Source organism: Tachypleus tridentatus, chromosome 1, assembly GCF_004210375.1.
Source record: "Tachypleus tridentatus isolate NWPU-2018 chromosome 1, ASM421037v1, whole genome shotgun sequence".
Taxonomy (NCBI): Eukaryota; Metazoa; Arthropoda; class Merostomata; order Xiphosura; family Limulidae; genus Tachypleus; species Tachypleus tridentatus.
The window spans coordinates 49,055,886-49,074,452 of record NC_134825.1 but is presented as its reverse complement, the minus strand read 5'-3'; positions in this window follow the sequence as shown (position 1 = coordinate 49,074,452).

The following is an 18,567-nucleotide window of genomic DNA, read 5'->3' as shown; positions in this document are numbered from 1 at the left end:
TAAAGTTAAACAAGAGCTATCTCTGTTATCCGTTATTCATTTTGAACCAATAGCCTAGTGGGAAAGCAGATAGCCAATAGGTTTACCATGAACTATTTGGCTGCTCTAATTTAGTAGTGGGATTTACCCATCATACTTATAACACATCCATGTTACCAAAGTACAGAGCATAATTTTGCAGTAGTTGAACGAACACCGCAAGATTTCAGATTCACAGTAGGCACTCTAGGCCATGCCCAACCCATATAAAGTGGAACAAACTGTTTTTGTTACAGTTTGAAAAAGGCGTTTCGTTGGTTATCCACGAAGAAGTGACACAACTGGTAGTCAGTGACAAAACCTATAGTATCTGTGAACTATGCCCATGACCTCCAGTAGCATAGCGGTATGTCTACGAACTTACAACACTAGAAACCGGCTTTCCATACTCCTGGTGGGGAACACAAATAGTGTTCCTTGTGTAGTTTCGTGCTTAACTTCAAACAAAACCGTGACCATGATTAACATGTATCTGCTCACTTTGAAGTTATTTGTTACTTTACTTTCGTCATGCTAGGCCCCACCCTCTAGTCTAGATGAAGTTTCCATTATTTGGCAAAAGCAACTCTTCTGTGCTATGAAGACCAAATATTTTTTCTTTCTCTTCTTGCATTCGTATATGAAGCTGATGAATTTGGTAATGATCAAAGTATTTGATGACCAAACATAGACAGGCACTGTTAAATAATAAGGTAACAGTGTTCATTAAAATCGTTGTTTAAAGTTAAAATAAGGCTGTATAAGTGGAAAGAAAACACGTGGGTGGTTTTCAGTATTTGTTGGGGGAGGTAAGGAAGGGATATAATGCGCGTTACATGTATTTCTCTGATCAATGCTAGTGGTACATGCTTGTTTGTACACCATAGAATTTCATTACAACAGCAAAGTTGATGTATTAGATATTATATTCCTATTAAATAAAATAAATGCATTGAAATTTTTGTAACTTCTTCTACATCCAATGTCAAGACGGCCCGATTCTGCGCTGTACCCTAACCAATACTGTTTCACTTCAGAAAATTATTACATTGATATTAAGTGTATGTCACACTCCCAGACTTGGTTACATGCCATAATACTCTTGGACTCAGAACAACACAATACTTGGTGTGTACGGATTCTGTTTTCGAAGGCTCATTATTTGCATACCGTTGCCACAAAAACTTGTTTCACACTTTGGGTAACCTATAAGAGTAACGGTCAAATCCCATTAGTTTGTAAGAAAAGTGTAACTTTAGGGTTGGAATTGGGCGCTGGTGACTAACTGCCTCCGCTTTAGTCTGTTGTTTGAAACTTCAGGACAACTATGTATAAAGAGCCCTTTATGTAGCTTTACTCAAAAATTCTAAAACCAAATCGTACCAACCAGATAAGGGTTATAACAGAAACAAGTATATGCTATTGTAAATATATATAATACAGTAAATATTTAAATTCATATATTATAGTGTTGGAATTTTAATATATTTTAATGCATTCAGTATGTAAGTCTAGTTGGTCGGTCGATTGATGCTATGAAGCACAGAAGTTACACAACGGACTATTTATGTTCTGACCATCACGAATTTCGAAACCCGATTTGTAGCTTTCAAAGCCTATAGACTAACCGTTGATCTGCTAAGTTGGTGGCATGTAGGCCAGACAACGTAGTATTTAAACAGTTCAGTAAACATTATTTGAAAGATAACTTAAGATCTTCTATGGTTTCATTATTTGTAATACTTTAAATAAAGTATTGTGTGATGAAACGCCAGGTGGTTAGGGCACTCGACTCTTAATCTGAGGGTTGCTGGTTCGAATCCTCGTCTCACCAAATATGCTTGCCTTTCAGCCTTGAGTCGTTATATTTCGACGGTCAATCCCACTATTCGTTGGTAAAATGGTTGGCGGTGGGTGGTAATGACTAGCTGCTTTCTCTATAGTCTTACGCAGCTAAATTAGAAAAAGCTAGCGCAGATTGTCCTCGTAAAGAAACACATCTTCTGAGTCTTGGTTTGTGTTCATACACTAGGGGTCTTACCACAAGACTGTTTCTAACAAATTATTAAAGCTTTCTTTATATGGATGTTTTGATAAAGTAATAATCTACTAAACAGCAGTTTCAATAATATAAGTTAATTTTTGTCTTGCGGAGATGAAACATAAATTTAATTTTTGAAATTGTTCCTTGTCGAACATTACTAATTTTTATACAATATACCTGGAATTCTTCCAGTATGGAGAAAGTAACCTGACCTATAAGAATATGTTTATGAAAAGAAAACTATATCAAATACAATTAGTCTTTGACACACTCTAAAGTTAATACAGACGAACATATAGTTTGTTTTTCATTTGGCATCTTTCCAGAAACCAGTAATAAATAGTATCGTTCAATAATATATATAAAATTCGATTATAACCTTTTTTTAAAAAATATAGAATAATGTTAGTATCAAAGCTATATAAAAACGTTCAATAAATGATGGTTGTTGTTTTTTGAATTAAGCACAAAGCTACACAATGGGTTATCTGTGCTATGCCCACCACGGGTATCGAAACCCGGTTTTTAGCGTTGTAAGTCCTCAGACATACCGCTGAGACACTGGGGAGCAATAAGTGATGGAAAAACTACATATGTGTGAACTTCTATTGGTTACCTGATAAAAGACACTTATGTGTCTGCAATTAAATAAGTCTAGGAGATAACGTCAGTTTCAACAAAGACGACATACGTTTTGGCCAAACCACTGGATTCAAAGTTTGTTTTAAAGTTTGTGTTAATTTGTTATAAATAATAACATAATTATTTTTGTTTATAACAAATTATTATTAATCATGTTTGGATTTGTTGTTTATAACGCAGTCCTTCCTTTCCATTTTGTTTTATTTTACTTGACTGTTCAATATTAATATTCTAAATATATATATATATTAGTGAAGTTAAATAAGTAAACAAAATCATGAGGAAGGACTACAAATTGACCACCCACATCTCGCTCTCCTAATTTCTATTTATTGTGTGAGACTAGCGATTGGAGGTTAAGATTGACAGACGGTGTATCCCCACCACAATGTGAGTCCTACTTCTCCAGTCATCTCCAAAACCTAGGATACATTTTATAGTTCCACATTGTAGCTTGTACTCTAGGGTATTTTTGAAAAAATACAGCGTATTTTGTTTAATTTTAATGTGTTTTGTTTTGGCTCAACAATATATACACTTATAATAAAATAAATATGAAACAAGAGAAAAAAAGGACAACGTTATTTCAAAAGAGTTATAATTATTCATTTTTTACCATAATATATAACACTGACACATTTACTTCTACGTTGTTACCCAATAAAAATGTATAATTATGTAAGTACAAATGCACACACGCGCGCAACCAAAAATAAAATAAAAATGAAAACATTACATACGTTTGTTGTTTGTTTTTTTTTGGAATTTCGCACAAAGCTACTCGAGGGCTATCTGTGCTAGCCGTCCCTAATTTAGCAGTGTAAGATTAGAGGGAAGGCAGCTAGTCATCACCACCCACCGCCAACTCTTGGGCTACTCTTTTACCAACGGAAAGTGGGATTGACCGTGACATTCTAACGCCCCTACGGCTGAAAGGGCGAGCATGTTTGGCGCGACTCGGGCGCGAACCCGCGACCCTCAGATTACGAGTCGCACGCCTTACGCGCTTGGCCATGCCGGGCCCATTACATACGAATGTTTCTCAATAAAATTTCAAACTGTATAATAACAACTGAAATCTACAATAAAAAAGGTTAAAATTCATTTTCAAAGTAATTTCAACCAAACTAACACTGAGACAAATAATTACTCCAAAGTAGCTTTGATACTGGTAAATAGCATGCTGCTGGTGAAAACTGCATGTTGAAGTTCACAACCTGTGTAGCTCGACTACCCGTATATTTCATCACATCAAGTGACTAACACAAGTTTCTCCTCTACTATAAAAACATACATCTGTTTCTAGGTAATCTGACAATGTTGATTCTAAAAATCATGTTGAAAATCTCTTCCTGCCTTTAGTTTTCAAGTTCTGATAGATTTATTCAAAATATTATTATATATCGTAAAGAAACCAACTTTTTCTTCAGTATTCATTAAAAATTGTATTTAAGAATGTTCAAAAACAATACATAATAGCAATACCAATTTAAAAATATAAGAAGTATAACACAATTACGTACTGGAAATACATTCAATTTAAAACTTTCATCATGGTAATATATTTTATTACAAAATATCTGCTTGGTTTCTTAAGTTTTTGTGTGTGTTCAGTTTTACGTTGTAAGAACCAAAAGTAATCTCCCATCACGGCAGAATTTAATCGTTCGTGATATAACTGTTCCATTGTAGAAATACCTTAGTGGAAGCTCTCACCATACTAATCACTCACTGCACATAGATCATTTCGAAGTAAGTCTATATGAGAGGGTGTAAGAAGTAAATATTTAGTGACATCCTGGATCCCATTTTTTTGCAGTTCTCGAGCGTATCATCATTCACTATAGAACAGTTTTCGATCTCTGTGATTTCCTAAGAAATATTTCACAACCAATTTGAACGATTTACATGGCAGTATGCTATTTCTGATTGATTACTATTTCAAAATAATAATCCATTAGCACTTAACGAATCTGTGACCCAACAAAGATACTTCCTTCTATTTTTGCCCCACTAATTTCTTGGAAATTAGTAAATTAGTAATGGTAAATGAACCATCTTCGTTCATTCCTTTTATAAAAATTCTTCATATGTCCCAGTTTAATATAAAAGGGGGAGAGACACACATTCTGAGGATTTACTAAAGGTTGATACTAGATATTTTGTTTCCTTGATATCTAATTCTCTCTCACTAGCTATTCCTTCTTTTGAATGATTTTTATCTTTTCGGTTATTCCAGAGACATAAAAAAGCAACAATGTTTGGTATACCCACTCTGCAGGCCTGGCAGGAGTGCGATGCTCTTCAGATCACCACGTATGTTTCACCTATTATGATCATACTTAATGACTTCAAGTATAAACTGCATCCTTTTATAAGTTCCATTCGTGTTTACACCATGAACAACAGGAATCAATGGCTTAGTGTTCTCCGTGTGCAAAAGTATTGTTTTCAGATTAAATTTAGATATGTTAGTAAAGAGTCCCAATTTTTAATTATTATATTAGGTCATCAACATCATCTGTACACAAACACAAAGTATTTTTCATGCTTTAATGAGAAGCAATATTTTGTTGGATATTTGGATAAATGTAAACTCTTATTTCTGGAGTTAATAACTTCCATCGCTGTAAACTAGAGCCAAAAAGTTCCCCAACCTACTTTGATATTGGTAAGTCGCGAATCAGGTCAGTTAGTTTTCCTCATGTGATCAGATAAGGCAATTTTTGTTGAAGTTCACAAAATTACTAGATGAAAAGGGTGAAGATGGATCATTGTGTTCTTCGAATGATAACGCTTCTGTTTCCCAGTTCGCTGGTGGATGTGGAGCTGAAAGGTCATCCTCATAAAAAACTGGTTTCATTGGCGATGCAATATCTGGATACTTAATATTTTGTTTAGTTCTGCCCTAGTATCCAGAAATATTAGTCATGCAAAAATAACGGTCAATTAGATAATATTTTGGTTTATGTCATATCATGGGCACTACAAATGATAAACTTGTTCTCTTATTCATCCACTGTGTCAAGCCACATGTGAAAACTGTACAATACATATGTGGAGCCCAAGTTTTTTATCATCAATTTTACACCCCAAATAATGATAATAGACTACCGTTATCTTATGTGTGATGTTTTTCCTTCGTGAAACTGTAATATATTTTCCACAAATATAGCAGGAATTGTTTGGATGATTTTTGCACTTTTGGATTTTACTTGAATTGGAGGCAGTCAAAATTTCAAATAAATTTCTTAAAATATATAAAATAATTTATGTGTATAGAACTAGAGTTTAGAATATTTTAAAAATAAAGTTTGCATTATTTAATTATATCGAGGATATGATGAGAGGAAGAAGATCTAACTCTGTTTTGACTGTACACGGTGCGAGGCGAAGTGACCAACTGAGTGAGTGAGAGGTAACTTAAAGAGAGGTGTCTGACTCCTCCTCCCTTATGCTTCTGCTCAGTCGAGATACTTCTCAAATTGTCTAGAAAACTGAGGACGTGAAGGTTTCGTAATTCCTGGACCGAGCAGGAAAGCGTAGAAATGAAGAAAATGTGGTGCATTTCGCTACAATCGTATCGAAAACAAACAGTATATATGATCAATACAATTCGAATTTTATGCCAATACAGTGCAGTCAGTGGTTGACGTTATCAAATATTTATGCGTTTTAACTTTTAAACTGTGCAAGTAAACTTAATTTTACAGCATAAATATATTGTACTGAGTTGATTAGATAGTATTTCACACAGTGAAGACAAAATATTCAGATATTACAATAACTCAAGATCTAGATTGGTGAACAAATTCTGGCTACTCTTTTGAAATCAACACCATCAAATTATCTCAAATAACTATAGAGCAGTAGTTCCCAACAAGGGGTGTTCGCCCCCCTTGGGGGTGCGAGGTAACATTTGTTTTGGCTACCTTCACCTTTATTCTTAAATAAATAATTACTGTAAGGGGTTTAAGAACATAAAAAATTTTTACGGGGTGCGGGGCATAAAAAAGGTTGGGAACCACTGCTCTAGAGTTTTCTCCAGTAGCAAGGTTTTGTTGCCCAGTGTAATGATTGGGCTTCTTTCCAAAACGCTTTCACTGTACATGGTATATTAAGAGTAGCGTATGTCAGTTATCTCTTGCAATTAACACCAAAAACAAACATCACAGATCAAAATAAATTTGCTTCTAGCGCAAAAAAACCCAACAACCTCATAATGATTAGTACACAGGTGAAAGTTCAAATTGTGGTTTTAACCTTTATTTATTTAATCAATGTATATATAATTTTATTAGTGCGAGGTATTTACTATGTTTAAAATATTCTCTATGCGTGTTTTTCTAATAGTAAAGCCACAGCGGGGTATCTGCTAAGCCCACCGAGGGAAAGCTGATTTGTATCTCTAATCTCAAATATCGTAAGAAAAGTGTGCAAATAAACTTCATAAGACCAGCCATCTTTTTTAACCCTTTTCTGCTTTTCTTAATGTACTTATTATTACTACTTTTAGTTTGATTTGGATTTGAGCCAAGAATTAAACAACACCCTCTCACATGAAAACTTAGACTCATGTAAGTCCGAAGTTTAAACTTCCTCTAAAAATAATTTTTGAACTCAGTAATTCTGATTAACAATTTATTATTTTAGCCGTAAAAAAGACTTAGATTGTCTCTTACTTACAATGAAAGTAGTAACGTGGCAGTTTACTCGTTTTACGGTTTGTGATTTCTGTCCGAATTCAGTACAATCATGAAACAGTAATTAGATGTCTCGAACAAAACATTCTCATGATGGAGCTTAGGCTAGAAAATTGTGAAAAGCTAAACGACGTAGTACGAAGAGATATCAGCTCTTAAACGTTGAGAAAGCATACACACAGAAAAGTTAGTAAAAAATGACACGCTCTTCGCCATTTACCTGTAACTAATTCTAATATTGTTGTAGTTATTTAAACACGAGTATCTCTAGACTCAAATACCTTGTCACTAATTTTATGTGTGGTTTTACTACTCATTTGTCAATGTAATATAACTCTGCGTTCTTAACTACTCTTCATTATCCTCTTGGCTAGCAAGAGAAGGTTTTGTCATGAATAGATCAATGAGGTTTCTGCTGGAGCATAGCCGAGTTTGTTTGTTTTTTAAATATAGAACAGCTAGAGAGCACTGAACGGTTTATTAGCCACCCTCTAAGTTACTTTTGTAGTTGTTATCAGAAGTTATTGTTAGAAAGATTAAACTTGAAGGATGAAAGTTCTTCTCTACCACTTATCAATCACAAAGTGATGTTAATGGCAGCAGACTTTCATTTTTTCAAGTATCTATTGATTCTCTTGTTTAAAAAAAAAATCTATACACTGCCTTTACGAAAGGCAAGTTATAACAAAGCCACTGGTTACTGATTTTCACCACAACACGCCACCCAGGTTCACTTCATCTGGACTTTCTATCGAACTCATACTGTGGTGTTTTGAAGCAACTGAATAATGAGTGTCAATCGATAACCCTGGTGGTCAGAATTGTCATAATGAAAAAGTTATGAAGCTGTCACTGAAAACTTTCATTATCACGTCAAAAGTCAATAACGTCAAGATTTGGATATTTTATTTATTCCTAAGAACCAAACATATTTTAAGAATGTTTGTGGTGTCCAATGAACCACACATATTTTAAGACATGGTTGTGGTGCCCAAAAATGAAAAAATTATTTAAAATCATCAGACAGTGAATGTAACATTTAAACATTAAAACTAAGATAAATATTTCACATTCTTGTTTAGATAAATTAACATTAAACACGCTTAAACGAAATCGTATTTTTATTGGTGGTATCAACATAACTATAATTCATAATTAAATATCTTAAAACAATTAGTTCCCGCTATTTCAATTGCTTAGTTAAATGGCACTTTCGGTCATAAACCTAATACTACAACATGCAACCATTATAAAAAATTATATTAGTGCTAATGTAAAGTTGTTATTTATATATAATAGTCCACTAATGAACTTATTAAAATAACTTGAACATATATTTCTTTCAAAATTTTAATAATAGCATTAAAGTAATTCATCTAAAATATAAAATTAAAACATACTTTAATTTCCATAACTCAAAATTGTTTGTTATATAGGCACACTTAAGCTACTAATTCTCTAAACTCTGATAATAATAGCTTATCTTCAAGTAGCTGTAACAGTAATAAAAATATTCGCAATTTAATTATTTCACGTAGCCCACGATCCGAAGCAACTGGCCCGGCATGGCCAGGTGGGTTAAGACATTCGACTAGTAATCTGAGGGTCGTGGTTTCGAATCACCGTCGCATCAAACATGCTCGCCCTTTCAGCCGTGAGGACGTTATAATGTGACGGTCAATCCCACTATTTGTTGGTAAAAGAGTAGCCCAAGAGTTGGCGGTGGGTGGTGATAACTAACTGCTTTCACTCTAGTCTTACACTGCTAAATTAGGGACGGCTAACATAGATAGCCCTCCAGTAGCTTTGTGCGAAATTCAAAAACAAACAAACAAACAAACTTTGCGCAAAATTCAACAAAAAAGAAAGGAAAAGAATTTTTTCTTAATTTATTTCATCTGTTTCTTTACATAGAATATAATTATTGTCATAAACTAAAGTTACAATTTATTTAAAAATAAATGTTTTTGAAGTTTACACACTCATTGCCAAAAAACAAATATTTATTGCTGGTGAACAGTTTTATTTTTCAAATTTCAGAGTCTGGGAAGTTACCCTACAGAGCAATATAATGGTTAAGTATTGATATTAACTAAAGATGTGGTGAATAAACTAAAGCTGTTAAAAAGTTTCGTTGTAATATCGCTGCATGTAAAACTATCATAACAATATATATATTACCAACAATGCCTTGTTTTAACACGAGATTCAGCCGAGTGTGAACTCTTAAATCAACAAAGAATGAATAGGAGGTTATTAGCGAACGTGTATTTTTGTTTCTTTAGTTAAACACAAATCTCCACAATGGCCTATTTACGATGAATCAATTGCAAACACCTAACCCTTAATTTTAGCATTGTAAGCCCTTAAACTTACCAGTGAGCCAATGGGTGGGTGAGCTGTATACAAATGACAAACATCTACCTAAGTATATTTGTTTTGTTTGTTTGTTTTTGAAATTCGCACAAAGCTACTCGAGGGCTATCTGTGCTAGCCGTCCCTAATTTAGAAGTGTAAGACTAGAGGGAAGGCAGCTAGTCATCACCACCCACCGCCAACTCTTGGGCTACTCTTTTACCAACGAATAGGGGGATTGACCGTCACATTATACCGCTCCCACGGCTGGGAGGGCGAGCATGTTTGGCGCGACTCGGGCGCGAACCCGCGACCCTCAGATTACGAAGCGCACGCCTTAACGCGCTAGGCCATGCCAGGCCCACCTAAGGAAAGACGGTTACCTTCAACCATTAGTTGAAACATACATTATATTCTGTTGTAGTAGAGCTTATAACGATGATCTGAACATAACTGACTTTTAAACAGTTTTCTCTGTAAGTTCTAAGAGCTCGGGACAGAAAGTAATGAGCAGTATGTAATAGTATATTAACTACACTAAATATTTCATATACCAGGCTTAACAAGCCTTTCGCCCAATACCAGAACTCATTAAACAGTGTTGAGTGTTAATTACATAGCAGCTTTAATGCTGGTAACTAAATTCCATGTGTGAAATGCAATTATCAATTTTAGTCTACTTACATATAACATTAATAACACAATATTATTCATGTGTTGATTATAATTTTTGCCTTAATTAAGTTAATTATTATTCAGAAAAAATTGGGAATCAATGAGTTTGTCCACTTGTGTCCGGAGTGGGCCAGTTAACCAAAGCGTTAAGAAATAAAGTTCAACATGACAGTGGAATCATATAAAATAAACATGCCACCTTTTGTTTAAAAGATATATATAAACATGATTTTATGACAAATACAAATATGAATACTCCTCTGATTTTGTTCAAAAATGGTGACATCACTTCTTTTACAAATGTGTTTATACGTATACACGAATTGTTTGTGAATTTCACCTGAAATTAATATGTCACTCGTTACATTTAGAGGTTTTGTTTTTGTAATCAAGTGGAAACTTATGCGATCGACGAATGGTTCTGTGCCCACCACGTGTACCGAAACCTTCAGACTTATCGCTGAGCCACTAGAGGGCTTTTAATGATACAAAATAACATTGTTTGCACACTCATAACGCTTATCAGTTATAGCTGTAATGTTGGAAAACATTAACTTTTATTAATAATAAAAACTTTATTTCAACAAATATTTCACCATTGCGATTTCATCAAGACTTGTAGCATTAGCTCCCTAGTAGCACAGCGGCATGTATGTGGACATGTAAAGATTAAAACCGTGGGCAGAGAACAGATAGCCCACTGTGTAGCTTTGTGCTTAATTTCAAACAACAACTTGTAGTATTAAAGCAATAAGAAACGGTTCTTCTTTCGCTATTAATTCTGATGACCTGAAATTAAAAGTTTGTCTTTTAATATTGTCAGGAGAATAGTGGTTATTTTTGTTCTAACTTTACTGCGAATTTGTCTATATATCTCTGCAGACTAATTCGTTTCTTTAATGCTATTTTGATTATTTTTTGACATTGCTTTGGTTATTTTACTCTAGTTCTAATCATACACTTTAAATTTGCAGGATATTACAGTCTTTTCTTGTAAAATTCTAATGCCTACTTTTTAAAAGCTCAAGTCTGAGAATGTTGTTATAAGTGAAAGCAAATTCAGGCGCACATATCATTGGTTCTCAACCAATGGGACACGTCCCCTTGAGGGAGCGGATACGTGTCAAACTTTTCAGGGGTGTGCAAACGTTTAAATGATGCTGTAGTAAACTATAAAAATGATAATTTTGAAAAGTAGAAAATATTACAAATTAGCACTCTATTATTATTATGTTTTCTTTTTTTTAACGTCACTTTTAAGTAGAGAACCAAAGCGGTAAGTTTGCAAGTACCAAAAAAAAGTTTACATTGTGAGATGAGTTGAAAAAAAAGTTGAGAACCCTTGTTTTATAGCGATTACACGTAACTGAAAACAAAACTAAAAATATTTTTCAGATAAAGTATTTTAAATAGGTTTACTAGCAAGTGAAACGACACTTTTAATTACGGTACACAAAGTTCATTGTAACAGAGTAGATTTGAATTTTACCCAAAGCTACACAAAGGCAATCTGCACTAGTCGTGTGTGTTTTCTTATAGCATAGCCACATCAGGCTATCTGCTGTACTAGTCGTCCCTAATTCAGCAGTGTAAGACTAGAGAGAAGGCAGCTTTGGCATGATCACTCACCGCCAACTCTTGGGTCACTCTTAAACCACCGAATAGTGGGATTGACCATTAAATTATGACTTCCCCACGGCTGAAAGGGCGAGTATGTTTAGTGTGACAGAGAATCGAACCCACGATCATTAGATTACGAGTTGAGTGCTTTAACCACATGGCCATGCTGGGCCTAATCATAAACTTATAAAATTGTCATATATGTTTCATTAATATTTATGTCAAATGAATATATGAACTTAACGATTCAAGAAATGTTTTACATTTGTATGTGTGTTGCATTAAATTTTCAAATATTCTAAAGTGAATTAAATCGTAATTTAGATTTAGATGTTAAATACGTGTTTTCTTAGAGCAAAGCCACATGGGTCTATCTGCTGAGTCCACCAAGGGTAGTCAAACCTCTCATTTTAGCGTTGTAAATCTGGAAACTTACCACTGTACTAGCAGGGGAGAATTAAATACACCTCGATATATTTTAGCACACGAACAATTATACAGTCTACAATAACGGTTATTACAAACAATGATTTATGTACAAAAGTTTTACAAACCTACAATCAATATCGAGTTTTCTTTCTGGTCTAGAATTCCCTTGATGTCTTTTCGAGGGTTCACGATTGACAAGTTAATTCTGGGTTGATGTAGGAACAATTCATTTGACAGGGGACTAAACAGCTCTGTGTTCTTCGTTCTTCGCTTATTAGACATTGAGTTTTTCGCCACAGAAGTTATATGGTATCTTCTAAAAAATACTTATGTCCGATGTGAATCCGCGGAAGTTAAATGGTTCGTAATGTTCGAAATCTTTAAACGTTACTAGTTCAATATTTGAAGTTCCCAATTAACAAGCGTTAATCACTGTAATCTGGAGATTATATTTTATAGTATACAATTATATCAAACCAATAATAAATATACTGTTTCTTGGCGTGTCATGTTGGTTACATTTATAGGCTTAAGGAGAGTTTCTAAAAATTTCAGCCTGCACAACAATATAGACGATACACTGGTGTTTACGTGAACACTTTAATTGTTGATTCTTACACACGAAAATCTTCCACAATTTTAGAGAAAAGGCGGAAATTTCGTAATATAGATTTAACGGTATAAGCTGTTTACATTTCTAAATATAGATTCAACTTCAACAAACATCAGTATTAATTTGTTTGTTTGTTTTGAATTCTACGCAAAGGTACTCGAGGCTATCTGTACCAGCTGTCCGTAATTTAGTGTAAGACTAGATGGAAGGCAGTTAGTCATCACCACCCACCGCCAACTCTTGAGCTACTCTTTTACCAACGAATAGTGGGTTTGACTGTCACATTATAAAGTCCCCACGACTCAAAGGGCGAACATGTTTGGCGTGACGGGTACATCAGTATTAAAATAGGTATATATAGTAAATCTGTCATATATGTAACTGTTATAAATATTAATGTGTTTACAGATTTATAAGACTACTACTAAATTCATAATGCTGTAGAACTTCAAATGTGTTACTTTCATATATACATAAGTGTGTGGGTGTGTTTGCGTGCAGTATTTGTAATTAGTTTCCCTATTTTGGCGCACTCTAGTAAATTTAGATTGAATTTAAAAAATCAATACCAAGTTTATTCTGCTTAGGATAAAAAAAGGACTGTATTTAAATGTAAATTTCTCAAGAACTGAGGCCGTAAAAAGTATTTTTCTGTCTTGTCCGTCTCCATTTCAGTGACGATCGATGGCTGGCCTAACGCTGAAAACCGAATGGTGAACAGCTTTGGACCGTAATAGACTGTCAGCTTTTAAAGGCTATAGACGGAAGAGATAATAAACGTCGACCATACAGACAAAATAACACTCATCCTCGCCTTCTCTTACAGTTATTCCTGTGAGATAGTTGCGAGAAATGATACATATGTGTGTGTGTGTCGAACAAGGTGTAAACCAGTTCGCTCGTGTTCATCGCGAACTATAGCTGTCTTTTTAAGAATTTTTATTAGAAAATCGATAACACGGTATAATAAAAATTCTACATTTAGAAATCCTGATAAGTATAAATGCTTAAAACTGTATTTGAAGAGATAACTAAATGAGACACAGATATGAGATGTAATTAGAGATGCAAATGTATTACTACAGAGGCTTACTTTAATTTCTTCTAATTTTAATGAGTTTTAAGAATGCAAAAAGATTTCCTTAGCTAATTTATGGTTTCGTAATCCGCTAAAAACATCATATAAAAATTAAAGTGCACATGCTGCTAGCGTAAACATAATTCTCGTTCTCCCATGAACAGTTTTGTTTGTTCTGAATTTTTGCACAAAGCTACTCGAGGGCTATTTGTGCTAGCCGTCCCTAATTTAGCAGTGTAAGACTAGAGGTAAGGCAGCTAGTCATCACCACCCACCGCCAACTCTTCGGATACTCTTTTACCAACGAATAGTGGGATTGACCGTCACATTATAACGTCCTCACGGCTGGGAGAGCGAGCATGTTTGGTGCGACGGGGATGCGAACCCGCTACCCTCAGATTACGAGTCGCACGTCTTAACACGCTTGGCCATGCCGGCCCGTGAACAAACTGACAATAGTTGCAGTAATAATAATAATATAAGAAATAACAGTACACTACGACAGTTTTTTTTCATTTCATTTATTTCAGAAGTGTTTTAAATGCTACAAAAATGGAATAATATTTTCACATTTCTTGCCTAATCAGCCTCATGCCAGATATGAAATATTCCACATAAAGTATAAGTAGTGGTAGTGTTTAAAACCGTAAAGCGGTGAAATTTAATTAGTTAATACAACATTTCATTTTGAAAACTTTTGGCAGTAATATTTAAACTTGATCTAGTTGATTTTGATAAGTTTATAAATTTTTGTTTTCTTATTAATTTAAGACTTCGAAAATTTGTTATAGCACCTTTATTATGAAGTAGGATACATTCATTTCAACCAATAAAATTAGTTTGTTTGTTTTGAATTTTGCGCAAAGCTACTCGAGGGCTATCTGCGCTAGTCGTCCCTAATTTAGCTGTGTAAGACTAGAACGAAGGAAGCTAGTCATCACCAACAACCGCCAACTCTTGGGCTACTCTTTTACCAACGAATAGTGGGATTGACCGTCACATTATAACAAAAATAGAATCATTTACGCATGCCGTTTCCCAGTTTTAAAAATATCTGTTAGCAAGGTCAAGTTTTGCATATTTACGGTGTACTTAAGTTTGAACAAAATCACGAATAAATAAGCGCTTCAGCGTCATTATGATTAGTATTTGACAGTTTGAACGTTTTTCTTAATTTAAGTAATTATTATAATCAGATACCAACAGAATACTATTCAATTCAAGAAAACGTCTTTTTCAATGTATGAAGTCCTTGTTGATTCAACGGTAAATTAAGGAATTAAAACGCTAAAATTGGGACTTGATTCTCTGCGTATACATAGTACCTACAGCTTATCGTATAGCTTTGCCCTAAAAAAAACTATGAAAACATGCGAAAAGCTACGAATCACGTTTTTCCAAAACCAAACGTGACATGGCTAGGTGATTAAGACATTCGATTCGTAATCTGAGAGTCGCAGGTTCGAATCCCTGTCACACCAAACATGCTCGCCCTTTCAGCCGTGGGGACTTTATAATGTTACGGTTAATCCCACTATTCGTTGGTGAAAGAGTAGCCCAAGAGTTGGCAATGGGTGGTGATGACTAGCTTCCTTCCCTCTGGTCTTATAGTGCTAAATTAGGGACGGCTAGTGTAGATAGCCCTCATGTAGCTTTGCGAGAAATTCCAAACCAAACCAAATGACCCTCAAGTGTCTAGTAAACAGCATCGCGGTATAATCGAAAGAATATATTCATACTAACTGAATTAGTTCAAACATCGTTAATTAGCAAAAGATATCTGTGTGTTGGCAAGGGTAACTCTCACACGAATGAGATGACATAAACTTGTTTTTATTCTTTATTTCTAAACATAATTAAGATTATCCAATAAAGTTTCAAGTTCATAAACCAATGAAAACACGGTAGACCACTTTGCTGTCAAACATCGTAACTTATGAGAATCTAGTCTGAGATTTAAAGACAGTATTTTCTTTTAACAATATTATTTATGGTAACAAATGAAAGTATGGGAGTGTGAGAGACTATCATCATTTACAGAAAGTATGTGAATATGAGTGACTATCAACGTTTACAGATTTTACACAAAAAATGTTCTCCGCATTTCAGATGCTTCTTGAAAGGTGAAACTATTGTTAGAAAGTATTGCTGTGAGGTACTTGCAAAAGCGTTATATTTTTCTTCCCTTTAGATTAGAAAGGTAAATGGTTTCGTTTGCTGAGCTTTTCATATTTATTTTTTTTCAGATACACGTGTTTTCGGAATGATTACAGACTTTTAGATCGTGGAAATAAGCAATACGTAACTAGCACACGAAATGGGGCCAATGCTACTTAAAGATAAAGTTAATAAAATATTACGCTCCCTACGTTCACCTATAGAACCTTTCTCCTGAAAGAGATGATATTATTGTCTTTCTGTACATAACGTTATGCCCTCTCAGTATTCGTGTAGAACTCTTACTTATAAGAGCTTTCAATAGTAAAAGAAAAGTGCTTTCCGTCATTTCTTGTATTCACCCTTGACTTATGTCGTACGGAAATAAAGTTTATGTTTCACTTTATTTTTATATCGTGTTTAACGTTTTCTTCGACTTAGCCAGCTTAGAAATTCAGTTTTAGTTCTGCCTAACATTATCTGCTGTTTCACTCGAGAAAACCAAAACAGTCAGCTTTTATGCAATGTATTAACAGAAATGCTTTTCTCGATATTAAAGATGAAAAAGTCCTTTTAAAGTTTAAGTCTCCGGGGAGTTGATTCAGTCGTAAGAGATAGCAAGCAATAATAATGTAGTGTTAGCATTTTACTTAAAGGTTTATAATAACTATAAACTGTCGTTGGGATATAACATTTTTGATTTGTTTGATGTTTTATTATCTGCTATTGTATTATTAAAGTACTGTTATTCTACACTGTTGTTAATATTTAGGTTGTTTTCAGTAGTAAATATTTTTCACCACGAACACAGTCTTTAAGCAACAAATCGCTTCAATATTCTGCGCACTATCATAAGTTGCATGATATTCTGAAAATTCGTTTAGCATTTAATGTAGGAAAAAGTATGTCAGAGGAACTACTAAATATGTAAAGGGTGTTATTAAAGGAAAGGGACATAAGTTACTTGTGTCAGGGATACTGGTCATAATTAACTGTGTGGATGGAGTTATAAGTATATCACTAGGGGTAAATGCTAGGCTTAGATTAGTATGTAATGATGAGCTGATTGGCTCTTTGGACTTGTGGGATCACTTCACTGGAAGAAAGGAGCTTTCTGGAATGGATAATTTACATTTAAATGAGATAGGGTCTTAGCTATTTGCTAAAGCTATTAGCTCAGCTGTAATGGAAGTTTTAAACTAGGACTAGACAGTAGTGAGAGCCAGGAAAAACTAAATACAAAAAGAATAAGAAGCAGAAAAAAGCTTATCACAATAGATGAGTATACAAGTTGTTATAATGTTAGGCTTAATTGTTACTATTGTAATGTAACAAGTGTAAGAAATAAAATAGATGAATTTAAAATATTGGTAGGAATGGCAGATTTAGGTATAATGAAAATAACAGAAACATGGTTAAACATAGATGATTTCAATGATGGAAATTTCTTTCAAATACAGGGTTAAAGGTTATTTAATAGAGATTGAGTATTAGAGAGGAGAGAGGAGCGTCTTTATATGTAAAACACGAGTTACATCCTGTTAAAGTTGAAGATATAAAAGATAATAGCAAACAGAGTGAATTCCTCTGAGTGTATGCTAGTGGATATATAAGGTTTGATTTCTTTGGTTTTCGCTCAAAGCTTCAAAGGGCTATCTGCGTTAGCCATCCCTAAGTTAGCAGTGAAGGATTAAGGGAATAACAGCTAGTCATCACCATCCACCGAAATCTTCGTACTACTCTTGGACATGTACGTAAAAGGCTTTTGTGGGAATTTGTCACAGACCACCAAACGGTACTGGTCAAATTAGCGAGAAAATTTACAATGAGATTAAGAGCTCGATTATTAATGAGGTCATAGTTATGGATTATTTTAATTTCAGACATTTAGATAGGAAGTTCTAGAGTCAAACCGAAAAGGGAGAAAGATTTACGAAACTGTTAAAGATGGCTTTTTTTACCTTTTAGTCAAGGAACTTACTAGAAATAATGCTATTTTAGATTTATTGATAACTTCAAATATTGAAACGATCGAGACGGCGGGAATTGGGATACATTTGGGTGCAAGTGCTCATTGATCTATTGGTTGTCATAATTTAAATTATAAGTATCATTTGGATGAGAATAACCTTAACAGTATCATGAAAGAAAAGGATCTTGGAGTAATAGTTGGTTAGTTCCTAAAGTCATCCAAGCAGTGTGCTGTTGCCAGTGGTAAGATAAATAAGGTTGT